Source organism: Trichechus manatus, unplaced genomic scaffold, assembly GCF_000243295.1.
Source record: "Trichechus manatus latirostris isolate Lorelei unplaced genomic scaffold, TriManLat1.0 scaffold00180, whole genome shotgun sequence".
NCBI lineage: Eukaryota > Metazoa > Chordata > Mammalia > Sirenia > Trichechidae > Trichechus > Trichechus manatus.
In genome coordinates, this window is record NW_004444116.1 from 482,881 (window position 1) to 503,636 (window position 20,756).

The 20,756-nt window shown below is 39.7% G+C and overlaps 4 non-coding genes across 4 annotated transcripts; 2 read left to right on the top strand and 2 right to left on the bottom strand.

Moving 5' to 3' along the window:
- Positions 1 to 3,857: 3,857 nt before the first annotated feature.
- TRNAQ-CUG (transfer RNA glutamine (anticodon CUG)) lies at positions 3,858 to 3,929 on the bottom strand. Its single transcript has one exon. It is a non-coding gene; the product is annotated as a tRNA-Gln (tRNA).
- A 6,351-nt stretch (positions 3,930 to 10,280) lies between these two features.
- TRNAR-UCU (transfer RNA arginine (anticodon UCU)) lies at positions 10,281 to 10,371 on the top strand. The gene is given in 2 exon segments: positions 10,281 to 10,317; positions 10,336 to 10,371. It is a non-coding gene; the product is annotated as a tRNA-Arg (tRNA).
- A 7,926-nt stretch (positions 10,372 to 18,297) lies between these two features.
- TRNAK-UUU (transfer RNA lysine (anticodon UUU)) lies at positions 18,298 to 18,370 on the top strand. The gene has a single exon. It is a non-coding gene; the product is annotated as a tRNA-Lys (tRNA).
- Positions 18,371 to 20,612: 2,242 nt separating this feature from the next.
- On the bottom strand, positions 20,613 to 20,684 carry TRNAM-CAU (transfer RNA methionine (anticodon CAU)). The gene has a single exon. It is a non-coding gene; the product is annotated as a tRNA-Met (tRNA).
- Between the last annotated feature and the right edge of the window lie 72 nt (positions 20,685 to 20,756).

The window sequence follows — 20,756 nt, forward strand, 5'->3', positions numbered from 1 at the left end:
TTTTTCTGGGGCACATTTTAGTAAAAACGTAAACATTATATACATTTAAAATAACCTTTGTGAGAAAGATTGGAGGGAGTCCATTATGGAGATAAGGAAGAGTCAATCAGTCAAAGAGAGGTCTTTATACAGACCACTTTACAGATAAGATAACCTAAAATTCCTACAGGTGCTTAAAATCATTGTAATCTTTGAGACACAATGCAAAACAATGTCAATACTTGAACCTTGCATGCTTTTGGCTCCAAGGCCTTGGTGCTCAACAGGTGTCCAGGCTGCTTCTGCCTGTGTTTCACTTGATACCCTTTAAATGGGTAAAAATTAGAGTGACAAAAATTTTCAAAGTGTTGGCAGTGTTGTGGGGATATTCAAATACTTGTGACCTGCTGGTTGGAAATTTATGGAGTCATTGTGAATAGAAATCTGGCACCATCCAATTAAATAAAATACAAATCCCAGTGACCTTTCCCAAGAAGTCTATAGGAAGCTATCTAGGAGTATGTTCGATGCATTGGCATTTATACTGGTGAGATTCTTAATCAATTTGTTCGGAACTTGGTGAGTTGATAAACAAAACTGGTGTGGATGCACACACTGAAGTATCATACAGCAAGTAAAAGTAATAGATTAAATGTAAAAATTATGTTTGAATATTTTACCATTTATATAAAATAAAAACATGGAAATAAAATTACCTAATTTGCAAGAAAACATTTTTTTAAAAGTTACATATTAAGTAGTAAAGATAGTTGCTACTGGAATTAGAGGGCATGGAGTATGTTATGATGTGAAAGGGAAAATGTCAATCAATCAATCAATTGTTAAGCCAAAAGAGGGACCCTACATGGACCCATAATGGTAATGTGCCTTGAATTGTGGAACACAATTAAGTGTCTGTGTTTGAATTCCAAAAAACAAATTATAACCGTTTGATATTTTGTGGATAGTATCATTGTCCTCTAGCCAAAGATTACCAGGAATATACCTATAGTTGAATACATTCAGTATTACTCATTGCAGGGTGGGAACATGCACACTATAGAGAATCATGAAGTGTTTGAGTAGGAGGGTGTTAGAATCTATTTGAGAATTTAGGCTAGATTGGATGCCGTCAGAAGCCAGGGGCTATTTTATGACTGGGTGTCTTAATTAATCTTATTTATAGGGAGGCAAACCAGAGCAAGGACAAAGTTGTAATCGGTGAAGAAGTGGTAGTCACTCATTTTAGCTGAGAAAGAGGGATGTTTGGTGCTCTGTGGGTGGCACGGTGACTTTGTTCTTGTCTGTTCTTAGATAAAAATATGAAGTGGCCTTGTTTTCTCTTGCTTTATTATGGTCTCAGAGTAACTTTTTCTGTTAAGGGTACTCTATGAGATTGCTTATGTTCAATAGGAGAGTAACGTGGTCTATATCTGGGTGCCAGGCCAACTTCTGGAAGTTGTAGGCTGCTTTTTTAGCCACACTTCTCTTATGACAAAATGCTGTTTTACCTCTTAATTTCAAAATTGAAACTCAATACATCAAAATTATTTTGAGATAGGCATGAGAAATTGATTTTGGCCGAACTCTTTGAGTTTCATCTCAGAACAAGACAGCATCTAACATATGGGTAATGAGGTATGTTAAAACTATCTTAATTGGAGTCACTTGTTTGGTGTGAGATGAATGAACTTTGAGCTGATCTAAGGTCATTAGCATGATGAATTCCATTTTAGGACAATTCCTATACCAGAAAATATCTGATCTGTCGGCAGGGTATGTTTAGTTTGCAGACAATAAAATGATCTACCCATAGAATATTCTAGAATACAGACATTAAGAGGGTGTTGATATATGTGGCAATATTTTTGATGGGTGAACATTACAAAAATGACTCTGATCACACTTGAAAGAACTACCTGGATCTTTTTCTTAATGGAAGCAATAAAGAAGGCCAGAGAGCTTAAATCATTCAGCTAGTAGTACTTGAGTTTTTAGAATGAGGATTATACACAAATATATGTATAATCTTTTTCTGTTGAGGAACAAAAAACATTTAATTTTTTTCCTGCGGCAACTTTATCATCGATATATACGGAGTGACTGGCATTGACTGTTGGTAAACCAAGTTTCTACTTTCTCTGGACATATATTAATCTATTTCATCCATGCCTTCCTTCTTCCTACATTAGGCTGAGTTCTCTCAGGTTTAGTAAGAAAAACCAGAAAGGGGAAGACTCCTCCTACTTCCCTTCTATGATAATCAGAGTAACCCATAGGGCTGTAAGTTTTAATTAAATGTGGTTACCAAATTTTGAGCAGAGAGAAAATATCTATTGACAGTCTCTTCTCTCAAGTTTCTGATTTTAACTCACCTATGCAATTTTCTGATGACATCAGTGTATAAGATAAAGACTTATGGTTTTACGGTTACATAATGAAGACATTCTTTTTACATTTTCATCTGGGAAAGAAAATTAAAGTTTTGAGGAATATAAGAAAGACTAAAGCAAACTTCAATTTTGAACAAACTAAAAGTAATCTATTTATATGAATGATGGTGTATGAAGAGTAAATTCCACATACTGTGAAGTTCAGCAGGAGTGTAGTAAGACCATAAATGGTATTTCCCCAGTACGGTACTTGCAAAAATTCCAGAAGTGCATAGTGTTTAATGGTTAGTGACACAATCTGAGGAAGAAAATCAACAGTCTCTGGTTTTAAATAGTGAAATATGTTTGCGTCTGGCAGCAGAAGCTTTACAGAACTCTATTATGAAGCAGAACCTGTGAATGTTTGAATAAGCAATTTACACAAAGGGCCATATTGGGAGGAAGCAGACAGTGAGTAAGACCAGTAGAGGGTGGCAAGAGGGAACAATCTGCATTTTGAGCACATTTGGAGTTAGTAATATGCATTGGTTCTGAGAAAAATACTTGCTTAAAAATCTCACACACACAGCGTGGTATTATAATAAGAATACCTGTTGGAGCGGAATCCATCCCACCCCCTATTCCACATGAAATGTCTGCAGCATTCTAATCCAGAAAAACAAAAACAAAAAACAAAACCTCACTTCAACCAAAACAAATAACATGCTAAAAGTAAACAATATTCCCAAGACCAATGCAAATCAGTACAAGAACAAATGACAAAAATACAAAAGAAGAAGAAAACTTGTACAAAGAATGTAATTACTAAATAAATAACAGTCACTCATTTTAACCGATATTTTGTAGGTGGCACAGTGACCAGATTAACATTGTAATCAAAATATCATTATGGGTTTTCCCCAAATTTTGGCTTTGAAATCTGTTAAATTTTCAGATATTTAAAACATTTTTTAAGTCTTATATATCCTTTAGAGTCACCTAATTTAAGATTTTATATACTGGTTTCAGTGACCGTTGGGGGGATGGGGCATAAACTGCGCAGCTAAATGTCATGGATAGAACAGAAATTTGCTATTAACTGTATAACCTCCTATACCATTAGAATTATTTATGTCCCATGTTTAAAATATTTAACCTTTTCGAACAATGTTTTTCATGTGCAAAGAAAATAAACGTTATTTGAGTCGATTATTGCTTTTACTAGAGTTTGTTTTCTAGTAGCCCCAGAGAACAGAATTTTTGCCAGTTTCCTCCTGTATTTACTTTGGATGCTTCTTCTTTTCTTCCCTTTAAAATAAATTGCGTTAAACCAGAATAAGATTCTATCGCTGCCTTTACAGCCAGATACAGGTGTGCCGGGACTGGTAGGAACTCGCAAGAAATATCAGGGACAAAATTTAATTTGATCATTTAGGCGGTCAGTGTTACCTATGAGGAAAACCAAAAGAGAAAGAAAGAAGGGGGAAAAAAAGGGAACGCTACCGCAGGTTCCACCGAGATTTGAACTCGGATCGCTGGATTCAGAGTCCAGAGTGCTAACCATTACACCATGGAACCCCGCTGATTGCAACGCTCCTTGTAATGATCCATGATAGACAACGTTAATTCTGCTAAAAGGATTTAGCCTACTTCCTCCATCAAAATTCTTAGCCTACGCCTTCCTCTTCACCGCCCTATTTCGAACAAATCCCTGGGAGATTTTTTTTTTTTTTATACAAGTACTCTAACCCATATAGTCTCCCCCCACCCCCACACCTTCCGCCCAGTTAACTCAGATGCTTGGTGATTTTGGGCCTTGGTTTCTTCTTTAGGAATAACCGAGTGAGCGCTTCTTATATATGCCAGCACTGGACTGAACGTTTTATATTGATTACATGGTTTAACGCTTAAAACCTGGCGAAGTGGGTAATTTTAGTCCCCAAATGGATGGGAAAATTGAGACTTAGAAATTTCCTATCTTTTGTCTGCAATTCTGCTCAATTTCAGCTCTATGATATTTTTCTCCACATAAATCATTTAGTTAGACAAACTTTAGTATGTTGGATTCTGGTGCATTTACGGAAGAAAACTAGTAATAGATTCTGTGCTTGAGAGAAAACGGAAAAAGGTGTGCTTGAAGAAGAAGTCTGAATCTTGTCACAGGGAGGTAAGAGGCACATCATCAGAGATCATAGACCTAACCAAGTCACCCTACCCGCCTTCATCAATCAGAAGGTGCCCAGTGAAGGCTGCCAAAATGTTCCCTGCTGCTGTTCCGCAGAGACCTTTCTCTTAACCTCGCGCGCTTCTTTCCAGAGCGGGGCTAAGTCAATTTCTTGGTGTCGATCCTACACCAGTCCCTTATCACCCCTCTCGCTTCTTCTCCAGCTCTGCTGGTCTCTCACCTTCATTCCACAGCACACACTGAGGCTACTCAGCAGCAAAATTTCATCAAAATTTCAACAGAACTTTTACTCTTTGGAATTTGTGTTGGTGAAATTACGGGGGTGAAGGTTGTCTTTCCGCGCACTTGTCCCAGAGGATGAACATTCTCCTAAGAATATTCTTCTTGCACAATGGCTTCTACCACCACGGAAGGAGATCCTGCCAGCTTAAATGAGGTGGCACGGGGACTACCCGGTTAAAACGTACTTCCGCCCTCGGGACTATGTGCTCTACGAGTTAAGGGACCAGAGGCCTCCGGATTTGCAGAGAGAACAGCCTATGCACCGCCCGCTGCGTCTCCGTAGCCGCTCCCTGCACCCTGGTGCCCTCGCCTAAGCGGAGGAAGACCGTAGAAAGGAATCCTTCTGCCAACTGGGATGAACAAAACTGATTAGCGAGGGGAAAAAAGCACAAGTAATTTAAGCACTTTCCATGTAAACTTCAGTTCACTGTGTGCTTTTGCAAAACACCAGTTCCTTGCAATTCCCTTATAGTGAGCACATTCTAAGGACAAGGACCTCGTGCCAGACTCAGTTCTATGCACACAATATATACCTGGATATGATCCCTAGCATAGGTGTTATGGATTAAATTGTGCCCCCTCCCCCATGTGTTGGAGTACTAATCCCTATAGCTATGAGTAGGAATCAGACTCGATGGCAACAGTTATGGCCGTGGATGTAATCCCATTTGGGAATAGTTTTCTTTGTTATGTTAATGAGGTCATATAACTGTAGGGTGTGTTTTAAACCCAATCACTTTTGAGATATAAAAAGAGCAGATTAGGCACAGAATCAAGGAAGAACACATGGGGGAAGATAGATGCCAGGCCACATGAAGATCTCCAAGTAACCCAGAAACAGAAGCTGAAAAGAGACAAGGAACTTTCCCCAGAGCCAAAACACAGAGTCTTCCCCTAGAGCCAGTTCCGTGAATTTGGACTTCTAGTCTTCTAAACCCTGAGAAAATAAATTTCTGTTTGTTAAAGCCATCCACTTGTATTTTCATTATAGGAGTACTAGATAACTAAGACAACAGGAAATAAAGTGTTATCCTGTAACTCACAGGAGTACAGACCAAAAACATAGCGAAGGAAATAATTATAAAGGAAATTTTGAACTAGTGCTTGCAAAATACAGATAGGAAATTCCCCCTCGTTTAATGCATAAGCCACTTTCTCAGGCCCCTGATAGCTGATACCCCTCTGGGCAGCCCCTTCTAGGCTTAGGGTTGTTCTAAGAGAATACGTAGACCTGAAAGCAGGAAGGAGGAACTGGGAAGAGAAGAAGAGAACTGAAACAAATTAAAGGATTCAAACAGGACAATATATTCTTTTAAGTTCTTCTTATTAAAAAAAAGTAATTAGATTAGAGCCTTTTACAAGATTATCCCTTTAACTAGATTTATTGGACTCTTGTAGTGGGCCAGGTGCTTTGCATGGTGCTGGAGACACAAAAGTAAGTAAGATAAAGGCACAATCCCTGCTTTTGTGGAGGTTAATGTCTACTAGGAGAGATGCTCCATAAACATGTACATAAAACAAAGCCCTCCCACAGATAGGTTGAGAAAATTCTTGTAAACTGGCTGCCTAATGGCACTGATAAGATGGAAAGCTGAAATACAAATGAAAATGGAGATTTCCGTTTTGGACAAGAATTGATAATGTTGCTCTGAGGAAAGGGCTAGTCCATGGCTTTCTATACAAAATGCACAGCAAGAATGCAATTTATGAATACTAATAGTAAAAGAGGAGGTAGTTCATTCTGACCAGCAACAAGTCAGTAAAATACAATAGAAAAGATAAAGAATAAGTTCATAATGGACTTAAAATTATGGCTCAAACCAGCCTCCAAAGTCATTTACTATTAGGGGCACGTGCCATTTTGGGTGTGTGAACATGAAAAATCTTGTTCAATACCCATGTTATTTCTACTCTGCTATTATTATAAATAAAAACACCGTAACTGTTTCTGTACATAAAACGTTTGTGTTTGGTTAAGGTTAATTCCCCAGGACAGTGTACAATGTACTGCAAAACGAACTAGTGATTCAAACGTTACGGAAATGGCTGTATTTGTTAACGCTATGGTTGCAGGAAGAAATAACGTCTTGCGAGAATACAGAGAAGGGAACATTATTTCTGTTGTCCCGGAGGAATACGGAAGCGGGTAAAATTTAACTACAGAAGAGAGTTTTCGGGACAAGGGTATAAGCAAACTTTCCCCCTTTGTCTCAGAATTTAACGAAATCTACTTGTTTGCTTCCTGGCAATGTTCTTCTGTTCCCAGAACTGGAATTCAGAGTCTGCAAATTTGCTGGCTCCTTCTCTTATAAACCACTTAATCTCTAAGCCCAGAATCAACCTTATTAATAATATAGCCTAATTTTGTCTAGAGTTTACATGTTTTTATCTGTCCTTTGCGCTCCTGGGCAGGACAGAAGGTCCGCCGCTAAACCTGGTTCTTAGAAAGCTTATCGTCTGGCCTTGTCCCTTTTCTTCTGGCCCCTCTTGGCCGCGGGCTCCCTTACTCGGGGACCGATCTCTTTGAAACGCTCTTGCATCTCTCACGCAGGAGCAGAGACGTGAATTTTTCTGAGCGGTTGGGGACCTTGCGGGAATCCTCTTCAGTTAGGAAGGGAGCTGGTCTATTCTCCACGACCTCTCACCGGGCATTCCCGCTCAAGTCCCATTTCAAATTGTCCTTTGAGCCAAAGGAAGGGCAACCCAGGTTAACGCCATGAAAGAATCTCTGGTTGCATGTTTAGCTGTGAAAGTAAATGCAGATGGCCCCGATTATTTCCAGTTCCCTTCACTCCGGTTCCCTGTACCACTAGCATTTACAAGTTGAGGTTGCTTAAAGGCCACACTCGGCCCCAGCAGAGTTCCCGAGACCACTGCAGGACCAAATTACAGACAAATAAAAAAATCTAAACACCCCTGATTATTGCCTGCACAGGAAATAGGTAGTCTATAATAAATTATTTACAATAGATGTTTAAAATGTTTGGATCCTTTCCAATAAAAAAAAGGTCTCTGAAAACTATTAAGTAGGAAGAGTTACTATGTTACAGAATGGAGAGTGAATGGTGGATGAAAACCACTTACCTTCGTCAAGGTATAAAATACAAAAGAAACCATTACTTAGCAGTGGTTACCAGGTGGTTACAAGGTGAAGGGATTCCTTCAAATTCTTAACTCTCATAGAGCCCAACATCCCATTTCTTTACTTTTCTCCTTTTTCCTTCAGGCAGCAGGAAAAATGAAGAGGAGAAGTTATGAAAGGGAAGGAAAAGAAAAAAGTCCAGAAAACGGAAAAAAACAAAAAACAAAAAACTGAGGAAGGAGCGGTGGGGGCTATGAGGAGGGAGGACCACTCAAAGGAGGCCAGTTAAGGAGGGAGGACCACTCAAAGGAAGCCAGTTAAAATGCTGAAAGAAGATTGTACAAGGAGCCTCAAACCTTTCTCACCGGCACACCCTCCGGCTGTCTTAATTCTTACTTTGATTGGGAGTGATTGAGAGTGAGCTTAAATTGATTGAGAGTGAGCTTTGCGGGATACTGGCTGGAAGAGACCTCTGCAGCCTGGCGCCGACACGATCTGCCCGCCACCTCTCCCTTCCTAAGGTTCCCCGAAGTCCCTTCGAGGAACTAGGAAAGTACTGGGGGTTGGCCCGTGGGAGAAGCGTAGTGCCGTGGGAATGGCGGCCAAGCAAGAACGGAAGGAGGGAGAAGTGTACGGAAAACAGCCCTCAGTACCCGGGCTCGCAGAGTCTAGGGCTCAACCTTCAGTTCCGGTCTAAAACTTCTTTCTGCCTTGTGTTTTTGCAGACCGTCAGTTCAGAGCTCATGTTTTGTCCTGCACGTTTCAGAATTCTTTTCTGGATGCATCGCGGAGTTGAGAGGTCACAGTCTCCAAAAACTGCCTTTTCCCCGCTCGTTATTGTTAAGTGTGTGAGGATAGGAGACTCGGGGATTCTGGGCTCCACGTGAAGGTGTAAGTTCAAATCCCACTTCTGAGAGTCTGCCATATTGCACCAAGACCACTTTTGGGCGGGATCACCTGATACTTTTTTCTCTTCCCTCCACAACTCTTCTCCTGTTGTTCGGATAACAATCGCTCTCTTCTACAAACCTTGGACTCTCTTGCACTTGAGCAGTAACTTCACCTACAGTTCACTCCTTTTCTGTCCACAAAGACTTGGACCCACCTGACCAAGAGTTGCTAACAGAGCCAGTGCGTCAAGAGCACACTGTCTCAGAGAAGAACTCCAGCAAAAAAAAAAAAAAAAAAAGGCATTTCTTGCATCTCAGCCCAAACAGAAAACTTGTGATATTTCCAAAGTTACTTGGACATGTTCTAAAACCTCAGACCTCTCTTCCTAGAGAGAAGGCGACGGTGGACTTGCGTCACAAGGTTATCGTTTTCTCCGTGAGCACATTGACAAAACACCACAAGGAACTGGTCTTTTCCCAAAAGAACGCACGCAAATAAAAAGGGCCTTCCTTCCTGGAGAGAGAACTTCAGGCTGTAACTTGAGGAAAAGGAGTGGTGGTAGACTGAGTCCAGCATAACTAGATGGTGCCCGGCTGCCACCACTGACTTCTCTGACAGGGATCGCAGTAGAGGGTCCCAGACAGAGCTGGAGAAAAATGTAGAACAAAATTCCAACTCACAAAAAACCAACCAACCAACAACAACAACAACAAAAAACCCAGAGTCACTGGTCTGACAGAGACCGGAGAAACCTGAAAGTATGGCCCCCAGAAACCCTCATAGTGCAGTAATGAAGTCACTCCTGAGGTTCAACCCTTCAGCCAAAGATTAGACAGGCCCATAAAATAAAACCTGACTAAATGGGCACACCAGCCCATGGGCAACGACGAGAAGGCAAGAGGGGACAGGAAAGCTGGTAATGGGGAACCCAAGGTCGAGAAGGGGAGAGTGTTAACATGTCAGTGGGGTTGACAACCAATGGCACCAAACAATATGTGTATTAATTGCTTAATGAGGAAATTGTTCGCTCTGTAAACCGTCATCTAAAGTACAAAAAAAAATTTTTTTTCTTAAATTCACACAAGTATCAAAAAGAAAATAAAATAAAAAGGAGTGGTGGGGCCAGGCTACTTATTAAAAATGTCTCCTAAGGGCACATGCCAAAAGTCCCTCAAATTCCATTTTGTGTAGCAAAGGGTCGCGAGTGTGGGATTGAAACAGGTCAAACTAAGTGAGATGTGACCTTTGATCGTCTGTTTTTTATTTCATGGAGAAGAAAGATAATAGTCACTGTAAGGCTCAGAACCTCCCCTCCCCCCCCCCCCATGTCGAAGATAGCATGTCCTGTGCGTTGTCTTATTTGTTTTTGTGTTCCTTGAGCTTTCATGCTTGCTGGAACAGAGTAGGTTTTCATGAAATGTATTACGTTAATAACCAAATAAATGTACTCAACAGTCTTATGACACCAGTCAAAACAGGGGTATTTGCAGGCTCTGTGGCGCAATGGATAGCGCATTGGACTTCTAGTATTCCTGTGGAAAGAAATTCAAAGGTTGCGGGTTCGAGTCCCGCCAGAGTCGTAGGTTTTTTCCTTTTCATTCATTTAGGACTTTTTACCCAACAGTCCACGAATCTCTTGTCCCTACAAGGCTCACTGTCGTTCAATTCTGCTTTCTGGTGTTTACGTTTGAGGAGCTTCTTCATGAACGTTGCTATATGCGTCTACAGTCGCTCGATACTTACATGAAACCCAAGGGAAAGAGAATGAACACACTTCAATAAAAATTGAGTATTAAAATGAATACTAATGATTGTTCCTTATGAAAGTTTTCTGATAAATTTTGTGTTCTCCTGGCCTCTGTTTGAGGATTTTTTTTTGTTGTTGTTGGAGGATTATTAGCAGGGTTCAAAGCCGTTCCTATTAGAATACTGCAGAATCAACTTGAAAAAGCCCCCTTTTTCTAGCTTGTGAAACCCAACTCCACCCTTTTCCACTCTCCTCCTCAAACCCAATAGCACTCGTTGGAAACACGAAATGCTCACCTTTAAGAAAGTAATTAAAATTTAATTTGCTTTTAAATAAAATATTATGGATGAGGATGTCTACAAATGATTTTGATCCAAAACAAAGATCACAAAAGCCCCCCCCCCCTTAACTGGACAAATAGAAAGAAAGCAGAAAAATAAATCTCCTTTCCATCCTAGACGACTTCTTCCTTAATTCCCTCAACTGGTATGTAGTCTCAAGTATCCTGTGGATCTTACCAGATATTTTACGCCCATATATCTCCACTCAACTGGTCTTCTCTTTTATTCAATCAGATAACTTCTGCCATTTAATCAGAGTTTTAGTTTTTTACAATTATGTTAATATGATTGAATTTAAGTGTATCAATTTGCTATTTGTTTTCTATTTGCCATTTTTGTTCTTTATCCCTTTGTTCTTCTTTTCCTGTCTTTTTTTGGAGGGTTAATTGAATATTTTTAAAAATAATTTTATTACTTCCACTGACTTTTTACCCATATATTTAAAAATATATTTTGCATTTACAGTATGAATTTCTAATTTATCAGAGTTTACTTCTAATTAATACTATGTCACTTAGCATATAATGTAAAAAATATTACTACAGTATAATTCCATTTAAACCCCTCTCATATATGTATTGTGCTATTATGGTCATATATTTTACTTTTACACTTTATAAACCCCACAGTACATTTTCATTATTATTTTTGCTTCAAGTAGTTATTTGACATTTAACAAATTCAAGAAATAAGAGAAAATATAGTCTTTTATATTGACCTATATATTTCAATATTCAGTGGGTTTTATCTCTTCCTGGAAACCCAAATTTCCTTCTGAAATCTTATTCTTTCAGTCTGAAGAGATGTAATATTTTAGTATTTCCAGTAGAGAGGGTCTGCAGGTAGCAAATTCCCTCAGCTCTTCTTTACCTGAAAATATATTTATTGTGCCTTTATTTTTTGGAAGACATTTTTGCTGGATATAGAACTCTAGGTTGATAGGGTTTTTTGTTTGTTTTTCTTTAAAACTTTAAAGATTCCATTTCTTTGTGTCTAGCCTTGCATTAGCTTTAATGAAAAGTCTGCCGTTATTCTTATTATTACTTCCCTGTGTACAATTTGTCTTTTGTCTCTGGCTGTTTTTAAAAATTTCTCCTTATATTCGGTTTTAGCAGTTGCACTATTACTTGCCTAGGTGTGGTTTTCTTTGTATTTACCTTGGTTTGGATTTGCAGTTCTTCCTGTTTTTTGATCAAATTTGGAAAATTTTCATTTAACATTTCTTCAAAAAGTTCATTCAGCTCCATTGTATCTCTTCTTTGCTTTGGGAATTTCAATTACATACGTTTATGTTAGACTACTTGATACTGTCCCACCATGGAGTCTTTTTAAATATTTTCAATCTTTTATCCCTCTTTGCTTTAATGCATATAATTTCTATTGTCTTTCCAGTTTATTAATCTTTTTTTTCCTCTGTTGTATCCAGTCCGGTTTTTATTTTAGATATCATATGTATTTTGTTTTAAGGTTTCCATTTTGTTATTTTTAAGAGTTTCCATATGATCTCCTGAAGTTCTCCGTATCTTTACCCTATGAGGTTTACTTTTTCTTGCAGATTCTTTTACTATACTATGCTATATTAACTGTCTATAGCTGTGTAACAAATTACGCCAAAACTTAGTGGCTTAAAACAACAAACATATATTGTCACATATAATTTCTGAGGGTCAGGTATCTGGAAGTGCCTTAGCTGGTTGCTCTGGATCAGTGTCTCCCATCATGAGGTTGCAGTCAAAATGTCACCTAGTTCTGCAGTAATAGGTTGGCTTGACTGGGGCTGGAGGATCTGCTTTCAAGATGCCTCACTCACATGGCTGTTGGCTGGAGGCCTCAGTTCGTCATTGCATTAATTTCTCTACAGGGTCGCTTGAGTGTCTTCATAACATTGCAGCTAACTTCCTTTACAGAGAGCAATTCAAGAAAGAGAAAGCAAGGCAGAAGGCACAATGTCTTTTATGACTTAGACTTGGAAATCACATGCTATTGTCAAAAACTGTGAAGGATCTGAGATCTTATTCTACTTGTATGCTGAGAAATTAGACTGTTAACAGGTTCATGGATATTAACAGAAGATATGAGACTCTTGGGCAAAGGACATGGGATGTTTTGTCATTCACTACAATAGTAGTAAACAGAGTGACATCATTTGCACTGGTTCTCCAAGAACCATTCCCATAGGATGGTGCATTGAAGGCCAGGTGTTGTCTGCACATGTAGCAGGTGCATTATGAGGAAAGAACTCCAAAATCAAGAAGCTCAAATCTTACGTAAGTGTTTGCTAATAAACCTGCCAAGTATTTAACCCCAGAGAAAGATAGTGTTTTTATTATTTAGGATAGTAAACAAATCTCCATAAGGAGACCCTATATCTTCCAAGGCCTCTTGCTATACAGATGCTCATAAATAGATAGCATGGAGCAAAAAACTGTTAATGCCTTTGCTCAGAAGATGGGCAAAAATGAGAGAAACCTAGGGAGACATCCATCACCTCTGCCCTGATACCATATGGATGGGGCTACACAAGGGCTTGAATACCAGTAGGCAGAGATCACAAGGGACTATCCTGGAGGCTGGCTACCAGCTATGTCTTAGTGTGGTTTTCTTTGTTTTTATTCATTTTGATTGTAATAGGGCTTTTTGAATATTTAGATAAATTTCTAGTCATTATCTTTTCAAATATTGCTTCTTCCCAATTTTTTTCTCTCCACATCTTCTTGGCTTTAATTGTCAGTATGTTATACTGACAGTAAGAGTGGCTGCAGCAACCTACATTGAGGCTCGAACCTAAGAGGCGGCAATGGCTCATAGGTAGCCAAAGACCTAAAATGTGTCCAACTATGAGAATCTATATTATATAGAAGATTGTCAGTCCATGAAACTACACAGTCAGGAGAGTCCAAGAATAAGGGGGAAGAACGGGTGTCTGTGTAATCAACAGCACCAGCTTCTACATTGCTCCCCAGTCTGTAAACAACTGACACCTCAGATTAAAAGGAAACAAGTAGGTAGTGATAGAAGCAAGATTTGGAACAAAAACCAAAGAGTACAGTCAGAAAAATTATCCGAAACTTAGACATAGGCAAAAGGCATTACTGGTTGTCATTTTGCTGCAGTGCTGGGCTTGATTTTCTATTAACTGGGTTATTTTACAACTCTGGAGGGGCAAGATTAACTTGTAGATTTTTTGTCTGATAGATATGTACATTGTACATCACTGTCTATTGGAACAGATTACCTCAAATGTTATGGTTTATGGTCCTTAAATCAAGTCCTTAACCAGATTTATATCTAACACAGCAATCTCATCTTAACACTTCCTTATTTTCTATAATTGTCTAGATTCTTAAATGCTCTTTGAACTGATTTTAACATATTTGCTCCCTTACTAATTAATCAACTAAATTAAATATTTTGCCCTTTTTCATTTTATATTTTTGTGAGATCCATGGTTTTACTTTTTTGAAAAATGTACCTTAAAAATTTGTTTTCATATACCTTGCATATATAAAAAGACCCTATTAGAAAGATGGTAAAATAAGGTAAGAGAAAAATAATAGAAAACTGCTACCAATGACAACATATAATGCCTCCATTTTACAACTGGTTAAACTGAAGGCAAGAGAGAGAATCAAGTGACCTAACGAAGGGTCTCACCATCTTCCCTATCAATTAAATGTCTGGAAATACCATGCTTATTGATTTGATTTGAATCAATCCATTATAAGTTTTGGGGTATCATAAGACTGAAAACAATAGCATGTTCTTGGAGGACAAAAGAAGGGAAAATAATTTGTGACTGGGACACCAAGATGATGGAACGTACAAAATAATTGGATTTAATAACTTTGAAAGATTAGGGGAGCAGAAATGGCAAGAAACACATTATGCTAGTGGGGAGGGACTAGGGCAGATTTTCCAGTGCCCATGAAATGTTAAATACCTAGGAAGATAAATTTGGAAAGTGGGTTTGGAGCAAACAGCGGGGAGCACAGAATGTCAGAGTAAATGGAAATATGAAGGCAAATCATTTGGTGCACACGTGATTTGCGTCATAGGGTTTGAAGGCAGCTTATCAAAGTCATGATTCCTTTATTCTCCCCCAAGAACCTCAAGGTAAGAATTGTTGTTCCCATTTTACAAATAAAAGAATAACAATTATAGAAGTAAATAATCTGAAACAAAAGGAAACTATTAAGTTATAGTGCCTGAATTCAAACTCATATCACATAGGTCCTCATCGTTTTGATTTCTATACATTGTTTTTAAAATAACATCCTCAGTGTTCTCTCTGAGGAAGAACAACAACAAAATTAAATCAAGCAAGCAACAATAAGCAAACAATACTCCCAGATGATCACCTATACATGAAATAGATAGCCTTAAATAATTGATAGACAATCATTGCTTATAATATTTGAACTGTATTCCATAGAAAATGAAAGCCTCTGAAAGCTATTAATTACAGGAGTAACCAATAAAACTAATAAATACTGGTAAGAAGAGTGACCACTGCATGAAAAACTCTCACCTTCAGCAGGTTAGGAAACACAGAAGAAATCACTTGTGGTAGGTTGAATAAGGGTCCCCCAAAGATGTCCACATCCTAATCCCAGGACACTGTGATATGTTACCTTATACGATAAAAAGGGACTTTGCAGGTGTGATTGAGTCAAGGATTCTGAGATGGGAAGATTATGTTGTATTATACAGGTGGGCCCTTTGTAATCACAAGGGTCCTTATAAGAGGGAAACAAGAAGGCCAAAGAGAGAGAAAAAGTAGATGTGATGATGGAACCAGAGCTTGGAGCGATGCACTTTGAAGATGGAGAAACGGGCCATAAGTCAAGGGATGCAGGCGGCCTCTAGAAGCTGGAAAAGACAAGGAAACTGATTCTCCCCTGAAGCCTCCAGAAGGAATGAAGCCCTCCCAACACCTTGATTTTATACTTCTGATCTCCAGAACTGTAAGAAAATAAATTTGTGTTGTTGAAAGCTACCAAGTTTGTGATAATTTGTTAACAGTGATTATAAAGCAAGGAGAAGGGTTCTTTCTAGTCCAGGGTTTCTCAACATTTTAGGCCATATAATTCTTAACTGAGGGGTAGGATGTTTAGAAGTATCCCTGCCATCTACCCTCTAGATGCCAGTAGAACTGCACCCCAGTTGTGACAACCATAAATATCTCCAGACACCACACCAAATGCCCCTTGGGGGATGGGAGTTGGGGCAAAATCCCTCTGTAAGAATCATTGTTCTGTCTTTCACATCTTTCTTACCATTTGCCATAAATATATCTCATCCTTATATCCTTAGGCCAGCAGAGAGAAGTGATGGGGTCAAGGTATGCAGGGAAGGAAAGAAGATGGCCAGCAGATAAAGAAAATGATGAGGACCAGGTGAGGGATATGGAGAGAGAGGGACACACAGGAGAAGTGAGGAAGAATGCTGAAAACACCTGCCACTTACCTCACGGGACAGTTAAAATACTGAAATTAGAACGCACAGCTATCTTTTCATCTATGTTTAAGACCTAGATTTTAAGACTGAGATATTACCATTATTCCATGAAAAATTGATACACATGCGATTTTTATCAAAAAAAAGGTCCAGAAAAGTACCAGCTGAAGGTGGAAGATGGGAAGGTGACATATGGGTGATGATTTAGTGAGTCAAACAGGGAATTGGCGGGAAGGTGGGAGGAGGAAAGATCTGGTGATGTAGCCAGAGAGAGGGGTCGTGATTCGGTCAGTGAGGAGTTTCGGAGGGAAAAAGAGAAGAAACCTTTATGGACTCAAAGGTGAGATTTTTTTTATCGAACTTGTCAGAAATAAAGTATAACCTTGTCAGCAGAGGGTTTCCAACTCACGTCTCCAGCTGGAGACCAGAAGCCCCAATGGCGGGAAGGGAAAGCTTGAGTCTGGCGCCTTAGATCACTCGGTCATCCTGACACACCCATCTAGAACTGTCACAAAGTCAACTTCTGTAATCAATAGCCAATGAGATTCGGGTACAATCGGAAGGTGTGAGATGAAATAAGTTTCAGACGTTAGGCCTCTCCCGCCCACACCTCCTCTCAACTTCTCCCCCACCGCACTCCACTCCTTCCACCGACCAGCCAATTCCACCTCCTACTACTCCACCCTGAGACTTATCTGGTCTCCCATCCTATCGTTTCTTCAGTCTCCGATTTGTATCTCATCAATGACCTTAAGAGTAAGAAAAAGACACCTAAAATAACGTGAACCTCAGAAGCAGAATGAGAATATCCTGTTTCTTACGTTACTTGGAAACTGGGAAAACAAAAATCTAACCCAACCCTGTAGGTGTTATGATTTGTTTTTTAAGTCAAGTCTAAATGACTTCTGATGGACATTTAGTAATATATAAATGTCATTCCCCCAGGTATATATCTGTCATATTATTTTTAATTCCTGAAATTATATATGTAATCTATATAATAAAATGACACACATATACTGTTTTATAATAATTGGTATCATGGGTACCATGATTTTTATGCATTATTTCTTCATATTTGGTTAAAGTTGTATTTGTCTTCCTATATAGAAAAAACAATAAATATTGTCTTAAATGAGAGAAGAATTATTGAGTCAAAAATAAGTATCCCTGTGTTAGGCAGTCCAAGACTGGTACAGTTCTTCAAGGAAAAAGGCTCTTCCTATCTTCTTCTGCCATATTTTGTCCTCATGATCTCTCTCTTTAGGTGCTCAAAAAGTGTCTCCAGAACCAATGAACAATGAAATGAACCATGAACACTATGTCCTAAACTGCCAGGTCATTCCTGTCTTTGAATGAGTTGGGGCTCAAGATTAAATGTGGAGGAAAAAATGTTATAAGGACCTGGATGTTTTTTCCTGGCCATAAAGAACTCAGGCATACCATCTCTGAAAGTGCAGGGAAAAATACGGAAGGATGCAACCGAACTTGATTCCCCTGTTTTGTGTCAAAGTGCTAATTTTTCATCTTCTTTCTCCATGTTGATTCTCTCGAGGATTACTCCAGCTGTAACTCAATTAGTAATTAATTACTCCAGTTGTTCCTAAAGTGGTCATCTCTTCCCGCTCCCCCCACAGGTTAGTGAGGAAGCCTGCTCATCCGCTCTTCAAACAGATCTGAGAAGTCAATGCGGTCTCCGAGGAAATCTCTGGCCAGGCCAACGGTATCTCTTCAGCAACAATTGACTGTAGGAATAATCTTCTTTCTCCTTACAATTTGCACTCTTTAATCAACTGTTTAATGAACGTACAGCGTGAAGGCTGAATGATCTACTTGGTGATAAGTGATTCAGGAACACTTAAACCTAGTTGATACAGCTATACTTTTTGGAAGACTAAGGGTCTTGTAGCCAAGGATTTCTCTAGCTCTTCCTGATACTCTAAGTGAGTAAGTCTCAGGGAGCCTGGGTAGCTCAGTCGGTAGAGCATCAGACTTTTAATCTGAGGGTCCAGGGTTCAAGTCCCTGTTCAGGCAGGGACTCTGCTTTTGATTTCAGCCACATGTAGGACCCTTGAAAGACAAACTGAAACACCCCTAGATTTTCCAAGGGAACTTAAAATCTTGAGCAATAGGAAAAATGACATAACCATACAAAATTTGTGATCAAATTACTCGCGAGTGATCCACATTTAAATTTTGTGGCTGATGTGGAAATTGCTCATTATTCTAGTGGGTGGGGTGCAGTTTGGGTGGGCCCTACTAGAATACAAACTCTGAGAGCAGCAACATTGTGTTTTTGATCTCTGAGGTTTCCCAGGTCTTAGACCAGATCCTAGTACACAGAAGTTTTGCCCCACCCTGCAAAAAAAAAAAAAAAAGTCTATAAACTAAAATCCAAACACATTTTGAGAAATTGTATTAGTTGTCCATCTGTTCTGTCATTATAAAGCTACTCTCCTTTCCCTGAGACTTTAGATAATCTATACAACTTTTGGCAATGGGCTTCTGTGCAGTTCTTTTTCCTGTGTGCAGTACTATCACTTTTGTAAGACTGTAAATGGTTATTGGACAAAAAGTCAAGATTTTCACCCAGTGGATACTGTGTGTGCAGAGAAAGATTGCATTACTTCATAATTGTTTCTCTCATTTCCAGGATGTCATGTTTCCCCAGGGGACGAGTGAAAGGGTTTCTATCAAAGAAATACATATGTAAAAAGTTGTGGGGCCTCCCCGCCCCCATCACCTTAAACTGGACTTCAGAAGTCCTCCAGCAGGTAGGGCAGCAGGAATCTTCTGTATCTAGAAGTGCCTGACATACAAATGTGAAGTAGCCTCTCAACAGAAACATAGAATAAAAGATCAACAGTCTGCTGTTCTCTCGATTGGTGCACTCGGCTCTCTGTAGAGTTCTAATTCGGTTTGTGAAACGATGAGCTCTCCAAGAAGAGGTAAAGAAGTCCACAGCTTCAGGGACTTTTAGGGTCTCCCCAAAGTGTGGTTGAATCATCCAGGGCCTAGAACTGGCACCTGAGCTTTTTATCGCTGAGAAAATCATTTAATCTCTACACTGCGCATTTGTTAAAGCAGTTGATTAAAGCGCACAATCGCAGGGAACATGAAGATGAAAGTCCAGCTCAGAAAAGAGTTAAAGCCATTCAGGAACATTTTCACTGGAGTCAATCAATGATTGCAGAAAGGGAGCAGCTGGCAGAGCAGAGGGGCCCTGGGAGATGGCATATACTTAAAGGACAAAGGAGAAGAGCAGGAGGCGCAGGTTCTTTTATGAATTTAAGGAGAAGAGGCTGTGTCTAGGAGTCCTGGTGGCACAATGAATAAGAGCTTGATTGCTGGCCTGTCGCTCCTTGGAAACCCTATGGGGCAGCTCTACTCTGTCCTGTATGTAGGGTCTCCATGAGTCCGAATTGACTAGATAGCAAGGGGTTTGGTATTTTGGCTTCAGGGTGTGTTCAATTTAAAACGCAAGAGAATTAAGAGACGGAGGAAGAAAATGAAGGTTACAATTTACAAGGCACGGGGTTTAATTCTGTTGCCTCCCTTCAGAGTTTTTCTGCACTTTCATAATTGGGATTTCCTGGTTCTTTAGGGGCAGGGCGGCGGAGTGGGAAGTGATGCCCACTTCTAAGTGTTTCTTCAGTCGGAAAAGATCACCTCCCTCAGAACCCACTTTCTTGCACTTCTCACTTCTCGGCACACCTCTCTCCAGTCTCCTCTCCTTGCCTGTTCTGCTCTTTTCTCCGCTCCGTTCCCTATTACCCCTCATTTGGAACCCAAGTTACTTTTGGCACTTAAACCTGTCCTTTCTCGTCTACAAGGGCAAAGTGGAACCGCTTGATAATCCACCGCCTGCTAACACTCAGAGATTCCACATTAATCCAGGTCCTCCTGTCATGTGCGTCACCACGTTTTATCTTGAGTCCCATTCAAAGACAGGAACGACCTGGCCGTTGAGGAAGTAGTGTTCGCGGCCACGGTCACATTAGGTCTTCAATCGTTTATGAGACATTTTTGAGCACCTTCTTTGAAGAGAAACCAGACACAGACGACTAAAGGAGACCTAATGTTTCCCATAATAACGTCAGTTTTTAAAACGTTGAGAGCGACGTAAGGTACTGGACAGGAAAAGAAATGGAAAGTTGTGACTATATCTTGCGTTTGACAGCAGCTTATTGACAACTTCGTGCTTCTTTGTTCCGGCGAATCTCAGCGCTCGGGAACAACGAACTTGATTTGTGTCCCCACGAAGAAAAAAAAGGAGTAGCAGAGGATGGTTTCGATCCATCGACCTCTGGGTTATGGGCCCAGCACGCTTCCGCTGCGCCACTCTGCTTCACACCTTAGTGGAAGTCATCTTGATGTAATAAATTTGTTTAACAACGCAGGTGCCCAGTTTGTGTGTGTG